This window comes from Lactuca serriola, chromosome 6 (genome assembly GCF_051521515.1).
Source record: "Lactuca serriola cultivar US96UC23 chromosome 6, Lser_US96UC23_V15, whole genome shotgun sequence".
Taxonomy (NCBI): domain Eukaryota; kingdom Viridiplantae; phylum Streptophyta; class Magnoliopsida; order Asterales; family Asteraceae; genus Lactuca; species Lactuca serriola.
This window is the reverse complement of record NC_136413.1, coordinates 84129013-84143030: the sequence shown is the minus strand read 5'-3', so window position 1 is coordinate 84143030 and position 14018 is coordinate 84129013.

Genomic DNA, 14018 nt, shown 5'->3' with positions numbered 1-14018 from the left:
ATGATTTTGTGCCTATGTGTGTGTATCTGTATGTGTGTGTGTTTGTTTATTAAGTGTTTTATTTATTGAATGAATCTGATCTCTTGAATGAATTTTTGGGTTAGCATATTTTCTAGATCTAAACAATGATAATATTATCCCGGCGAAAAGGTAGCGGTGGTGGTCCCTGAAGGTTACTAGTGGTGGTGGTGGGCTAAAGTGGTTTTCTGATTACTAGACACAATGAGGGGAATGCGGTTCATTATGACATCCCCAATTTTACGGCCAGTTAAAAAAAATCATTATGCTTATTTTAAACAAAGTATTCTTTATAAACGTGGAATTTTTTCCCGTAATAAATATGTGAGATAAAATCATTTCCGAAGAAACATTTTTCATTAATGTTCAAAAGCTTGGGATGTCGTAATCGATATAGAAACATAAGCATAAACAATTCTTTATATGCCTTAAATTAAATGACCTAAAATTCCATAAATCGCTTAGCAGATTCAACATCAATATCACTGAACCTTCATATCATTACCTATAATACAAAGAAACTTGGTGGGTCAAGTTTGGTATCCTGGTGAGCACACAAGGTTTTCAACCCATAATATATAGTCTTTAATTATATATATATATATATATATATATATATATATATATATATATGTTTCAGCAATACATAATATGCAGGAATACATAATATGTGTTATTGAGGTTGAAACAAATGTTGCCGATGCAGAAAAAATAAGTAAAAGAATTGAAAAATCTAAAAAAATTTCCATTGCGGACAGAAAAGGTAAGTATTGTTAATGCCACATCGGGACACCTACTAAAACTGTCGCTGTAAATAATTAAATAAACCACCCCCACCCTGCAACCCCTTTTATGTTTACCTTTCTAGCTTTCCTTCTTCGATTCACGAATCTGTAATTTGTATTCTTCTCTAGCAATCCTCGGTGACATACACCACCACCACCACAATTCCATGCATCAATTCTTGCTGACCACCACATTTTCATGTGAGCAACCACTATATTTCACGTTCGACGTCCGACGACCACAACAACCCTAAGCATGTCACTACCTTGTAGCCTTGGTTGTGTCCTACCAAACCCCCCACCTCAACATCTACCTCCTTCTGAAACAATAGAGTTTTGGAACCTGACGCTCAACATGACCCCCATACCTTTCTCATCTGTCTTCTCCTTGTTATTGCATCCTAAAATCCTCTTGGTTGATTAGGGTTTAAATTAACTGAAAATCCTGAATAATCATCCATGCCCATGCTTTTGTTAGACGGAATTGAGTCAAGGTCAACTCGATTAGACTTCAAATCAGAAGAAACCGAAGCTACCACATCGATTTTATTTGTTGCATATAGGGTTTCTTCTACATATTTCAACGAAGATATAACCCAAATTTATGATTTTGTGCCTATGTGTGTGTATCTGTATGTGTGTGTGTTTGTTTATTAAGTGTTTTATTTATTGAATGAATCTGATCTCTTGAATGAATTTTTGGGTTAGCATATTTTCTAGATCTAAACAATGATAATATTATCCTGGCGAAAAGGTAGCGGTGGTGGTCCCTGAAGGTTACTAGTGGTGGTGGTGGGCTAAAGTGGTTTTCTGATTACTAGACACAATGAGGGGAATGCGGTTCATTATGACATCCCCAATTTTACGGCCAGTTAAAAAAAATCATTATGCTTATTTTAAACAAAGTATTCTTTATAAACGTGGAATTTTTTCCCGTAATAAATATGTGAGATAAAATCATTTCCGAAGAAACATTTTTCATTAATGTTCAAAAGCTTGGGATGTCGTAATCGATATAGAAACATAAGCATAAACAATTCTTTATATGCCTTAAATTAAATGACCTAAAATTCCATAAATCGCTTAGCAGATTCAACATCAATATCACTGAACCTTCATATCATTACCTATAATACAAAGAAACTTGGTGGGTCAAGTTTGGTATCCTGGTGAGCACACAAGGTTTTCAACCCATAATATATAGTCTTTAATTATATATATATATATATATATATATATATATATATATATATGTTTCAGCAAACAAATAACCTAGTTACCCATTCCCGTTATCCTCACTTCCTAATCTTAAAAATGATCTCGAGGGACCTCTCCAAAAGGATCTTTTTCAGCAGTGGTTATTGTCTATACTATCCTAGATGACTGGACACAGCAGTACGATAGTACTTTGGGTGAGCGCAAAAGTACGATAGTAATTTTGGTGAGCACAGAAGGTCACAACTTATTATTTCGCACAACCTTTTACTAACTAATACTTTCCTAGATGACTAGGCACAACAGTACAATATTACTTTGGGTGAGCATAACAATACAATAATACTTTTGGTGAGCACAACAGGTCAGAAATTATTATTCCGCACAACCTTTTACTAACTAATACTTTCCTATATGACTAGGCACAACAGTACAATATTACTTTGGGTGAGCATAATAGTACGATAATACTTTTGGTGAGCACAACATGTCACAACTTATTATTTACCACAACCTTTTACTAAATAATAATTTCCTAGCTGACTAGGCACAACAGTACAATAATACTTTGGGTGAGTACATCAGTACGAAGCACAACAGGTCACAACTTATTATTTCGCAAAACCTTATACTAACTAATAGTTTTCCTAGATGACTAGGAACAACAATACAATAATACTTTAGGTGAGCACAGCAGGTCACAATTTATTATTTAGCACAACCCTTCACTAACCTATCACAACCTCTCATTTAGCATTTCAGTCATTCCTTTACTAACCTATCATGACTTCTCTTTTATTATTTCACACAACACTTTAGTAACTTATCACAACCTCTCATTTATTATTTCACACAACCTTTCGTTACCCAATCATATTTGAAGTATGATAAATATATAGTTTAATCAAGTAATAGCTATATCATGTTGCATAGATATATTACACATAGCTAAACAACACACATAACATTTAAGCAATTAGAATACTTTTTTCTATGTGTAAGTTCAAAGTAACTATGAACTCACTTGTTAAAAGTGGAGGACTTAAAATTCGAGCAACACTTTGCCTAGCACTTTAGCTTTTCCTGTGATGTGACCTAGGTAATCACTAAGTCTAAGTCTTATACTCCTAGTGACTAATGATAGCCTAGATTCCTCACTAATCCCAAGTTCTACATCAAGATCGATGAAGAATAACTTTGTAAGACCATATCAATGGTAGGGTTTGTATGGTATACAAAGTATACTTTTTGGAAATCTCACTTTAAATACCTCACTAAATCTAGCCTAGACATCATTTTCGTAAATAGATCAATCAGTATTATGACATGGAATCACTGACAAATCTTATTTATTAATTCATAATAACGATTATGAATATAAATATAAGTTACACTTGAATTAAGATAAGTGCAACTTAACTTCCTGATATTTTAGCGAAAATCGGGAAATTGCGCGAGCATAAATTTAACCTGGATATTTATTTTCTTCGGGATCCTAGCTACTCCATAGCCTAGCTAAAATATTCTGAAGTTTGGAAAAAGTTGTTCTCAAGGCTAGGAAATCATTAGAGAGAGAAATATGAGAAAGGGGATGAGAAATAGGGCTTCTTCGCAACATATTTACATGGGAATTTAGTAGGCATGTCTCACCTATCAGGGTGCGCATCATGCCCTGTCGTTGATTTCACTCCTCCGAAATGATGTCACGTGTCAGGCAATTGGTTGTCCACACTCACACCTTCTAGAAGCGCGCGCTACACCTACCTGTGCATGACGCTTTTTGAAAAATTTTAGAAAATTGTATCTTTCTCATACACGCTCCGTTTTTGACATTCTTTATACACACACGTAGCTATCAAGGAGTACTACAACTTTCACTTACACTCCGTCGACTAATTCTCACTTTATTTTTAAGGTTATATTTTTAATAGGCTTAAACTGTTAAAGTCTGTATAAAAATCATAGATCTTTCATATGACATATGTTTTTGACTGCCTTTATATTGACGGACACCTAATCACGAGATCTTCAACTATAATTTAGATTGCTTTGCCTAATAATCGATGGATCTAAAATTCGGTTTCTGTATTGCACACTGCGATACCGAAACTTCAAAAAATCATAACTTTCTCATATAAAGTTAGATTTGGACGTTCTCTATATGAATGAGTTTGCTTTTACAGTTCTACAAATTTTGTTTAGATTACTTAGGATAATAACCAACCTATCTCCGATTTACTATTTACGATGCGCATAACTGTGTCGTTTTAATCGCAAAACTTCGAAGAAGCATAACTTGTTCATACAAAGTCGGATTTAAGCGCTCCTTTATACCTTCGAGATAGTGTTGGGGGTCAGAAATGGCATCGACCAAGTCCTCGCACGATGGTTTGGAGTGACGAAATCGAATGCCTGGTCCTGAAGGGCTGAATGTGCTATATGGGTAAGGTTGCACCATTTCTAACACCAATTAGTTTTAGATCAACCGGTAACGCTGATGCTCAACAAGTGGTATCAAAGTGAGTGGTGAGGGTTTGATTCTCTTAGCGATCAATTTCCGAGGGGGGATTGTTGGGGGTTAGAAATAGCATCCACCATGTCCTCGCATGTGACAACCGTCAATTTCTGGTCAAGTCAAAGTCAACTGAAGTCAACAAGTCAAACCGTTCGACTCAATTTGCCCGTGGGTATTAGAGTTTACGTTATGTAATTTCTAAACAACTTGCTATTCTAATGAGAGATCATAAATCGAAAAGTGCGTACATCTAGATCTCCTTAACCTAAAAATGTGGTACGTGGCGAGCCAAACCGATAAAACAATGTTGCATACTCATCGGGAGTGTGTAAGATCCTTAAACAAGGCTTAACAGGGTTTACGGACCTTGCATTGCGAAGCCGGACACTCACATTTGTCACATACGAAACCTCTCTCAATCGTTTTCACTCTATCTCACTTTAATCGAGAATCTCTCCCAAATCTCTCCAAGAATATGAAATCTCTCTTTGTATGAGAAATCTCTCCAAGAATATGAAATCTCTCCCAAATCTCTCTTTGTATGAGAAATCTCTCCAAGAATGTGAAATCTCTCCAAGTATGTGAAATCTCTCCCAAATCTCTCTTTGTATGAGAAATCTCTCCAAGAATGTGAAATCTCTCCCAAATCTCTCCAAGTATGTGAAATCTCTCCCAAATCTCTCTTTGTATGAGAAATCTCTCCAAGAATGTGAAATCTCTCCCAAATTGTATGAGAAATCTCTCTAAGTATGTGAAATCTCTCCCAAATCTCTCTTTGTATGAGAAATCTCTCCAAGAATGTGAAATCTCTCCCAAATTTCTCTTTGTATGAGAAATCTCTCCAAGAATGTGAAATCTCTCCCAAATCTCTCTCAAAAGTTTCCGTAACTTTTTGAAGTCATTCGGGTCATTCCGACCCTTAACCGGGTCAAAAACTGCTTAAAACGGAGTAAGAACGAGTAAAATAGGCTTAAGGACCCGAAACCCCTTTTAAGGAGCCGAAACCCCTCTTAGGGCCGAAAGTCCTCTTAGGGACCAAACCCTCTTGGACCGAACTCGAAGGCTGCTGAACCGAACCCGAAGCTACTGTTCATTCGGTATATTTCGCTCCTGATGATTTCGGACCGAGCCTCCTCTTCGCTTCTTGCTGTCTCGCCTCCGTTCACTTCGGACCCAGCACCAGAAGGGACCGAACCTTCGGCCCCCTTACGAGAAGCCTCGCAGGAAGAGCCTTTCTTCCCGGTTTTCGACTACGACTTCATTTTAGCTTTGTTTTTAATTATTTTAACGCGGGATTTTCACACAAAACTTTATTTTAACATACAAGACCCCATATTTACTAATTATCCACGTTTCTGGGGATAAACCTTATCCAAGAAGAATGGGTGAAGTACAAGAGGTGGAGTGTTGACTTTCCTTTATTCTATGACACAAGCAACCACTCCCATACCCACTCCATGTCACTATTCACCATCAGCCCATACCTAGTCATTTCATGGTACTTTTCCCACCTTTTTCCAACCACACAATTGGTCAAAGGCTAGAAAACTCTCCTCTCTCCTCACACTTCTCTCATTTTCTCATTCTTCCATCAAGAACAAACTTCATTTTCTCTCATCTTCTCTCTCTAAAATTCGAGATTCAAGGCTATACTCCAAGCTTTTCTTCTACTTTTGGTAAGTATTAACATCCTCCATATAATTGTTTCACTTCCCTCTTTCTCAAATCAATGATTCCTTACACAAACATCATCACATTCTTGTTAGATCTTTGAATCTTCAAGTGATTCTTCAAGTGTTCTTGAGTTGGACACTTCTCTTCTTCAACACTCATCTACTGAAACTACTCAAGGTGAGTTCATACCCCTACATTTTCATGTTTTCTCAAGTTTTAGGGGGGTGGGGGGTGGGGGGAATACAAGTTAAAACACCCAGAACATAACTAAAATTTTCTAACAGCTTTCATCAGAAAAGTTGGACTCCATTCACGGACTGTTTTAGACAACTTAAACATTTTTATTTTCAAAACTGTTTTAGGTGTAATTAGTTCCAGTTCTTAGCTTTAAAATGACTACTTGCACGTCTCCATACGATTTTTCTACAATTTATGGTGATTTTTACAAAACTGCCTATCATTTCAAACACCAATCCGGACCAGTCTGTGATTATGGACTTTTTCAACCAAGTTGGAGGTCATTAAAAATCATGATAAAAATTATGAGTAAACTAGACACATTTTGGAAACTCTCAGAATTTACGGATTTAGTTTTCGACTTCGTATGATTTTTCTATGACTTTTCTAAAACAGCGCAGAAAGGTTAAATTTAGTTAACAATATATAACTTTCATAACACTTTGTATTATGTTGAGCAAAGTGTATAACAATAAGTTCTAAATATTGAATGTGTTTCCTTGTTAGTTTATCATCATAAACTGAAACTTAGTCATTCATGATAAGATTATTCATTCATTTAGAACACGTATATTAAGCTATAATGAGCATAGTTTACGGATTCATAACATTAAGGCATTTTCATACAAGAATTCTTATACATTACAAACGTTTTGGATAAACTATAATAGGTATAGTTTATGTATTATTTACTTCTCAAACTTATTTACCAAAGGTTTTCAGCTTAGTTCACGTAAATCTATTAATGAATAAATTTGTGAGTCATTCGCTTCGGGTTACTTCCAAAGTAACCAATTCAAAAAGTCCTGTAAATTGTAACCAGAGTCTCTTGTAGGGAGAACGTGATAGTTGTGTATAGATCTATATTGGGTTTGACAAACCCACACCTGAGCTGCATGCAACAGCTAGACCGGCAGGTCTGTGGTGACAAGTGTCATTTCAGTTTCGCGACGCCTGAAGAACGTCGCAATTACAAGGCCGTCTAAGTCAAGTATGGTTATGATAGCTCACATGTGATATTAACAAATCATAAGATTTACGGGTTCTAACTTTAATTTAGCGAGTTATGTCGATTTAGCTCACTGAAATTACTTTAAGTATGGAAAAATACTTGTACGTCTTCATATCAAAAAGGGTTTTATATCGATTTAAAATCACTTTTTATATCAATAATTACAGATATTGCTGTATATTTTCAGTCTTGGTATTTAAGACTACACACCATTCAGTACGGGAGTTTTCTCAAATCAGAAAGGGTTTTTACGCCAATTTGAAACCACTTTTATATCTTTAAGTATGACAAATACTTGTTCATTTTTGGTCCTGGTATTTAGGACCACATAACTTTTGTAAGGAAAATATTGGATTTTCCTTGGTAACATACATCTCTTTACAAAGATCGATTTTCAAACTCTTACTGTCAAAAGCTTATGAACTCACCAACCTTTGTGTTGACACTTTTCAAAACTACTTGTATTCTTAGGAATTCAGTGAAACAGGAAATCAACAACGTTTTGAGGATGGGACGATAAATCATCAAACAGTTCATTTTGTATCATAATGTAATTGATTCGAATCATGTAAACATATACTTTGGTGTAACTTTTTCAATTATATTTATGATGATTGTATTTACTTTGAGCACTATTATACTCGTTGTTGTGATACTCTACATGAAGTCCTCCACCCCCGGACGTTTCCGCCATCCTTGGTTTGGGGGTGTGACAGATTGGTATCAGAGCATTGTTTATAGTGAACTAAGTATATCGAACCACATAAGATATACAAACTATAAATGCGTTGGGACTAAAGTCTCTGATTTAAAGTTTTCAAAACAATTATACTTTTAGAAATAAATAATTTTCTATTAAAAGTATACATGTATGCATACATACTAAGGTCAGCATCATTCTAGAACAAAACAAAAGTAATGATTGTTGGATATCACAGGTAAGCTCAAGGATGTATGGTCAGTCTTGGGAGTGGCATAGCCTGATCAACTATGCTGGTCCGAGGAGTGATTAGCACATGCCCAAGAATGGTTGTGATATGACAACAAGTCTAAAAACTTACCAACATTACCACAATGAGATCATTAGAACAAAACATGAGTTTAAAAATACTATGGGAGTATTTTGTATTATTATAAGTGCTTATCTGAGACCTAAATAGATTTTTATCAATAGGTCAATAATTACTTAGTGGATACATTAAGATTATATGTATCCAGGACGTCATAGACTTAGAATCTGTGGATCTTTGCTTTACTTCCTGTTCTCGTTGGATTGTGGACTCGCTTATTCGAAGGTCTATCCTGTCCCAAATGCATATAACAAGTATGCGCTAAATAAGTATTGAAGTACCTGATAAAGATCATCTTATAATCATCTAATTAGTACGTCTACTTAGTTATTTCTTATACTCTCTTTTCTCGTGTGGATATCATGGCTGGATTTCCATCCCCACGACGACCCGTACTACCCTAACCACGGCAATACTGAATGGCTCGGAGAGGAGCCAGAGAATGATTACCCAAACCCGCTGGATGGTCACCAAGCTGAAGGCTTTGCTGATGGTTCTAACTCCGAACCAGAAGTGAAGAACCTACCCCCGATGACTCTTGTTCCAAATCCTAACCCTCGTCCGACTTTCCAAGGCCCGACACCTCCTTGGGTAGAGTGCTTGGAAACCTGGAGCAAAGAGCAAGACCAACCTATGCCGTTTAATGGAGACCGAAGCTTCTGCAACATAAGCGAAGGAAGCTCAGCAGATAGAATTCTTCCAATCCTGGTCCGTAGAGTTGCCCGAAACGAGATTCAGGGCAGAATAACTCTCCATCGTATCGCAGAGGTTGATGCAAATGCAAGAATACATACAATCCGCACCAATTGCCTTGAGCACACTCGTGAAAAATCTGAGAGAGACCATGAAACCCTGCTGCAAGCACTGGTTGAAACACGAACCGAAGTCATAGAACTCCGAGTACGCCAGAGGGTGTACGAAAGGCACATGCTTGATATGGAGCGACAACTAGCTGAACTGAGGGTTCACCAGAGGGATGACCGCCGCCAGTAGTAGATGCCTTACTTTCTTTCCCTGTTAAAACGGAATCGTTTTTCCTATCTATGTCCTATGTGGCAATCTCTATGAAACTATCTTGCACTGTAGGTACTTTTGGTTAGGCCTTTAGGCGGCCAAAACTCTCCTGCTCCGGATGTGATGTAAGACCCTCTACAAGGTCAATTTTCCCTAATTTGTTACATCTTAAACATCAATGACATTGTCAGTCAGCCAAATTCTATGTCATCCCTTGTTCAAATACTTCCATCATGCTACCGTAGGAGTCTATCTGAAACCCACTTTAGTCAAGTTGTTGGACTAGAGTAATTTAGCTCCGGGATCGTTCCCAATTCTCTTTCCAAGGTTGGATCATGTTATTCACCAACCAATGGAACCCGGTTTTGAACAACAAATGTCATAAGATCATTCTCCGAACTTACTTCTACTCTGTTATAGGACTGCATCATAAGGATGTAGGTCAAACCTTCGAGAACATACTTCAATTAGTCATAATAAGGACCTAGCTTGGGTCAAGTATAAGGCTTCACTTGGGTACAGAACTACTGAAATACATGAGTTTACCATATAAAGAATCTCGTTATGAATTGTTTTCAGAACACCCTTAACGACCGAATTACGTTACAAATCGATATAAGATAAACTTAGTTAGAAACTCGCGACGTATAGCCATTCTAAAAACTCATTATCATCTCACCTTTAAACATTTTGTTGGGAAGTTCCTTCTTCATAGACCTATGGAGTGCGATCGTTCAGGCATTAATACACCGGGTCCCATCAAAACTCCTCAGCCAAGCGTGTTCGGACAAACATGATTCTAAGATGAGTAAAGCTTAACGCCCGTATGAAACCTACTCCTACCCACTGCCATAACTCCATTTCAAGAACGTTAGCGGAAACACTAGGAATAGTACAGTAATGTGCAAAAATTTATATGCGTAAATATAAATTGTAAGGATACACTTAAGATAATCAGTTCCACTAATGAAGTCGTTTTTCATCGTGAAACAGAGCTATGTCTTCACCAAGAGGCAACCAACCAACTAGCAAGGCGCCAACTCTGCAGATAGATGCTGCTACTTTTCAGGCTGCAGTCACGGCAGCCGTGACAGCCGTCATGGTACAATTCAATGCTAACAACACCAGTAGAAGTGGAAGCGGTACTGACAACACAGATTGTGGTAACAATCAAGAACACCAACGAGTGTCTGCCAGCGAAAATACCTCAGGCCACAAACCTACGAACAAGAAACGAAAGTTTTGGAACAAAATGGAGCGCAACCAATCTCAAAGATCTGCTAAAAGACAACAACCCATGGCCACCCCTACAATTACAACAGCAGTCACGACTCATGCCTCGACACTAGCCACGGGGTCTGCCACCCAAACGTCGGCCAGACCATATAAGGGATCACTCCCAAGGTGTAACCAATGTGGCTTCCATCACCATGGGGATTGCCGGGAGATACACTGTAAAAACTGCGACAAGAAAGGGCATACCGTCCGTTTTTGTAGGGCCCCGACGCAGTACATCGCTCCAACCCCCAATACCAAAGTAATTCCAGTGTGCTTCCTATGTGGCGAAGCGGGACACTTCAAGAGAAACTGTCCAACTAAGAGGAATGATGGGGGAGCCGGAGGAGTGTGACAAACGAACCAACAAGGGTAACAGGGAACCATATTAGGACTTTTGTAATGTTTCCAACGACAAAAACGTTTAAGTACCATATGTTTGTAATGAATTTGGTATGTTTGCTTAAGTCACCGTCTTTCTAAGAATAATTAAAATACTCTCTCGTTCAAATCAAACCAAAGACATTCATATATGACCTTAGGATCATTACCTGTAAGATGTGATAACTTTGTACATACATTGGGGTTAATTATAATCAAAATACTGAAGTCTTGAAACAAATAATTCCATCCTAACTCCTATTCCGTGTCTAGTAGTAAGGATTGAGTGGGGCCACCCACTCGACGATTTCACCAACATCAACTTACATACGGCGTTCATATACCGCTCGATCGTAGGGAGACCTGTCAGGGATCATGATATCAAGTATCATTACTGGCTATCGAAACACACCCGCTACCAGTGTTAGACATTGTGGTATGAATCATCTACAATAATAATAACATCAAACAAAACGGAACACCCTGAAAAGAAACACAAGATACTCTATCACTCTAGTGATCTCTTCTTATGAATACAGCTTAACTCATGTTATCTAAAAAGATTCGGTTGTCACCATTCAGTTTCGATTAGTATAGTCCTCATCTTCCCGATTTAACGTCTTCAAAAGGACCCTTCACCTAACCCTCCAAATATCGAAACCTTTGTCTCCCATAAACGCGTCCAGCTCGGATCTACGGGTCATCTCTCGCTGCGAAACTCCAAAACACGCACCAGAGGGGTGTTATACTTCCCAAAACCTTATCACATGTATTTATAGGAGACCTTCGAGAATGTCATGCATACAATAGACAAGGTTCAAGCACAGGAGCTTGGGACGGATACGGTTAGTCTACCACTACTACGTGTATATGCGAGGATAATGTATAATTAAGATTCTACGGACGTTGGATGTGTGTTTCCGCCCTATTTCCTGTTCCATGTCTGGTTGTGGACTTGGGCAGAGTCACCCATCCAACTGTCTTGCCAATCTTAAGCACATACGACCTATATGCGTAAGTTAATGATAGATGGACCATACATGCCATACATAACACTGAGCACATAACCACATATTAGGCTCCCGCCCGCTACATTGGGCCTCGCCCGCTATCGGACCCCATCCGCCACTAGGCCCGCCTGGCTTCGAGCCCCGCTCGACGTACATATATGTTTTCCTTAGGCCCTGCCTGTCTTAGGGCCCCGCCCGCGAACATATACTAGCATACAAACATATCACAACACATAACTAACATGCTCTACTGGATTACTGCACTAAGGCCTTGCCTATCTTGGGCCTTGCCCCTATCCTGCTACTATTGAATCATGGAACCCCGTCCACGCTCCTACTAATAGTGAGATACGGGCCTAGCCCACACTCACTCTTTTCCTTACTTGGGCCTCCCCCTTGCTCTACTGCTAATGAGGTATGGAACATCGTCCATGCTCTGCTATTGGTGAGATACGTGACCTCACCCACACTCACCTCCCTACCAGGCACATACATGTATCACACAGACAACAAGTATAACTATCATACAAACCATTCCTTAGGCACCCGCCCACTAACATGGGACCTTAGTCCCGGATGTCATACTAGCATACTATGCCTAGGGCTAACCCCCGGGTCTTCCTACTCATAACTACATGGGCCGGCATTGTGGCCGTAGACCCATTCACACAAAGGGAAACTCACCTGCACTGCTGAACTTTGCTGATAACCCTCTGGCTGCAGCCCGACAATTCTCCGAACCACTGCTCCACTAGCTCCCCGAGCTACTAATATCAATATAACACTTAGCTCCAAACTGAACTCTAGAAGTCAAACTAAGTCAACTCTGGTCAAAGTCAAAGTCCTGGTCAAGGTCAACCTTCCAGTTGACTCACCTTGCCGAGTCAACTCATAGACTCGCCGAGTTCTTAAACTCAGAAACTCTCAAAATACGACTCAACTCGCCGAGTCACCCCAAGACTCGTCGAGTTCAACGATCTCTGAGTCCCATCCTGTCCAACTCACTGAGTCACCACTCAACTCACTGATCTGCATCTTAACCAGAAAAGGTTTAGGTTCTGCGACTAGACTCGCTGAGTCCAAGAACAGACTCGCCGAGTCCAAGGCAATCTTCAACAGACTCGCCGAGTTGGTCTTCAACTCACTGAGTCCATGATCATGTTCATACAACTCGCCGAGTACACTCATGTGACTCACCGAGTCTATTCAACTCTCAATCCATATAGTGGCTTTTTGAGCTATGTAGGGGCTCCAACCCATAGATCCACTCTTTTAAAGTCTAACCCCCATGTAAAGTTGCAAACTTTACGTGAAACCAAGGAGCTAAAAGCCCAAAACACTCTAGGGCTAGGGTTTAAGACAAAGGGGCTTCACCACCAACTCATTGACTGCTGCTTTAAGACATTCTGGACCATCACAATCCTAGATCTGAAGTAGCAACCTCAGATCTAAGCCCCAAACCCGAAATAGATCTCAATCTTACCAAAATAGCCCCAAAATCTCATTCAAGAATAGATCTAAATGCAATAAAGCCAAAGCAACAACTTATTACCTCAAGGATGACCTCCCACTGAAGAATAATCCAACTCTCTACAAAGCCCCTTGCTCCAAGCTTCTTGATCTTCAATATCTCTTCACAAAACCCCCTTATCTAAGCTCCAAATTGCTTCCAAGGACTCTCACTCACGATTTAGGGTTTCTGGATCTCAAAAGGGTGGTAAAGAGGCTGGGGAAGGGATGTAATGTTCTTTAAATAAGGCACAACCCCCGGGATTAGGGTTTTTGTCGCCTAGACCAGACTCGTCGAGGCCA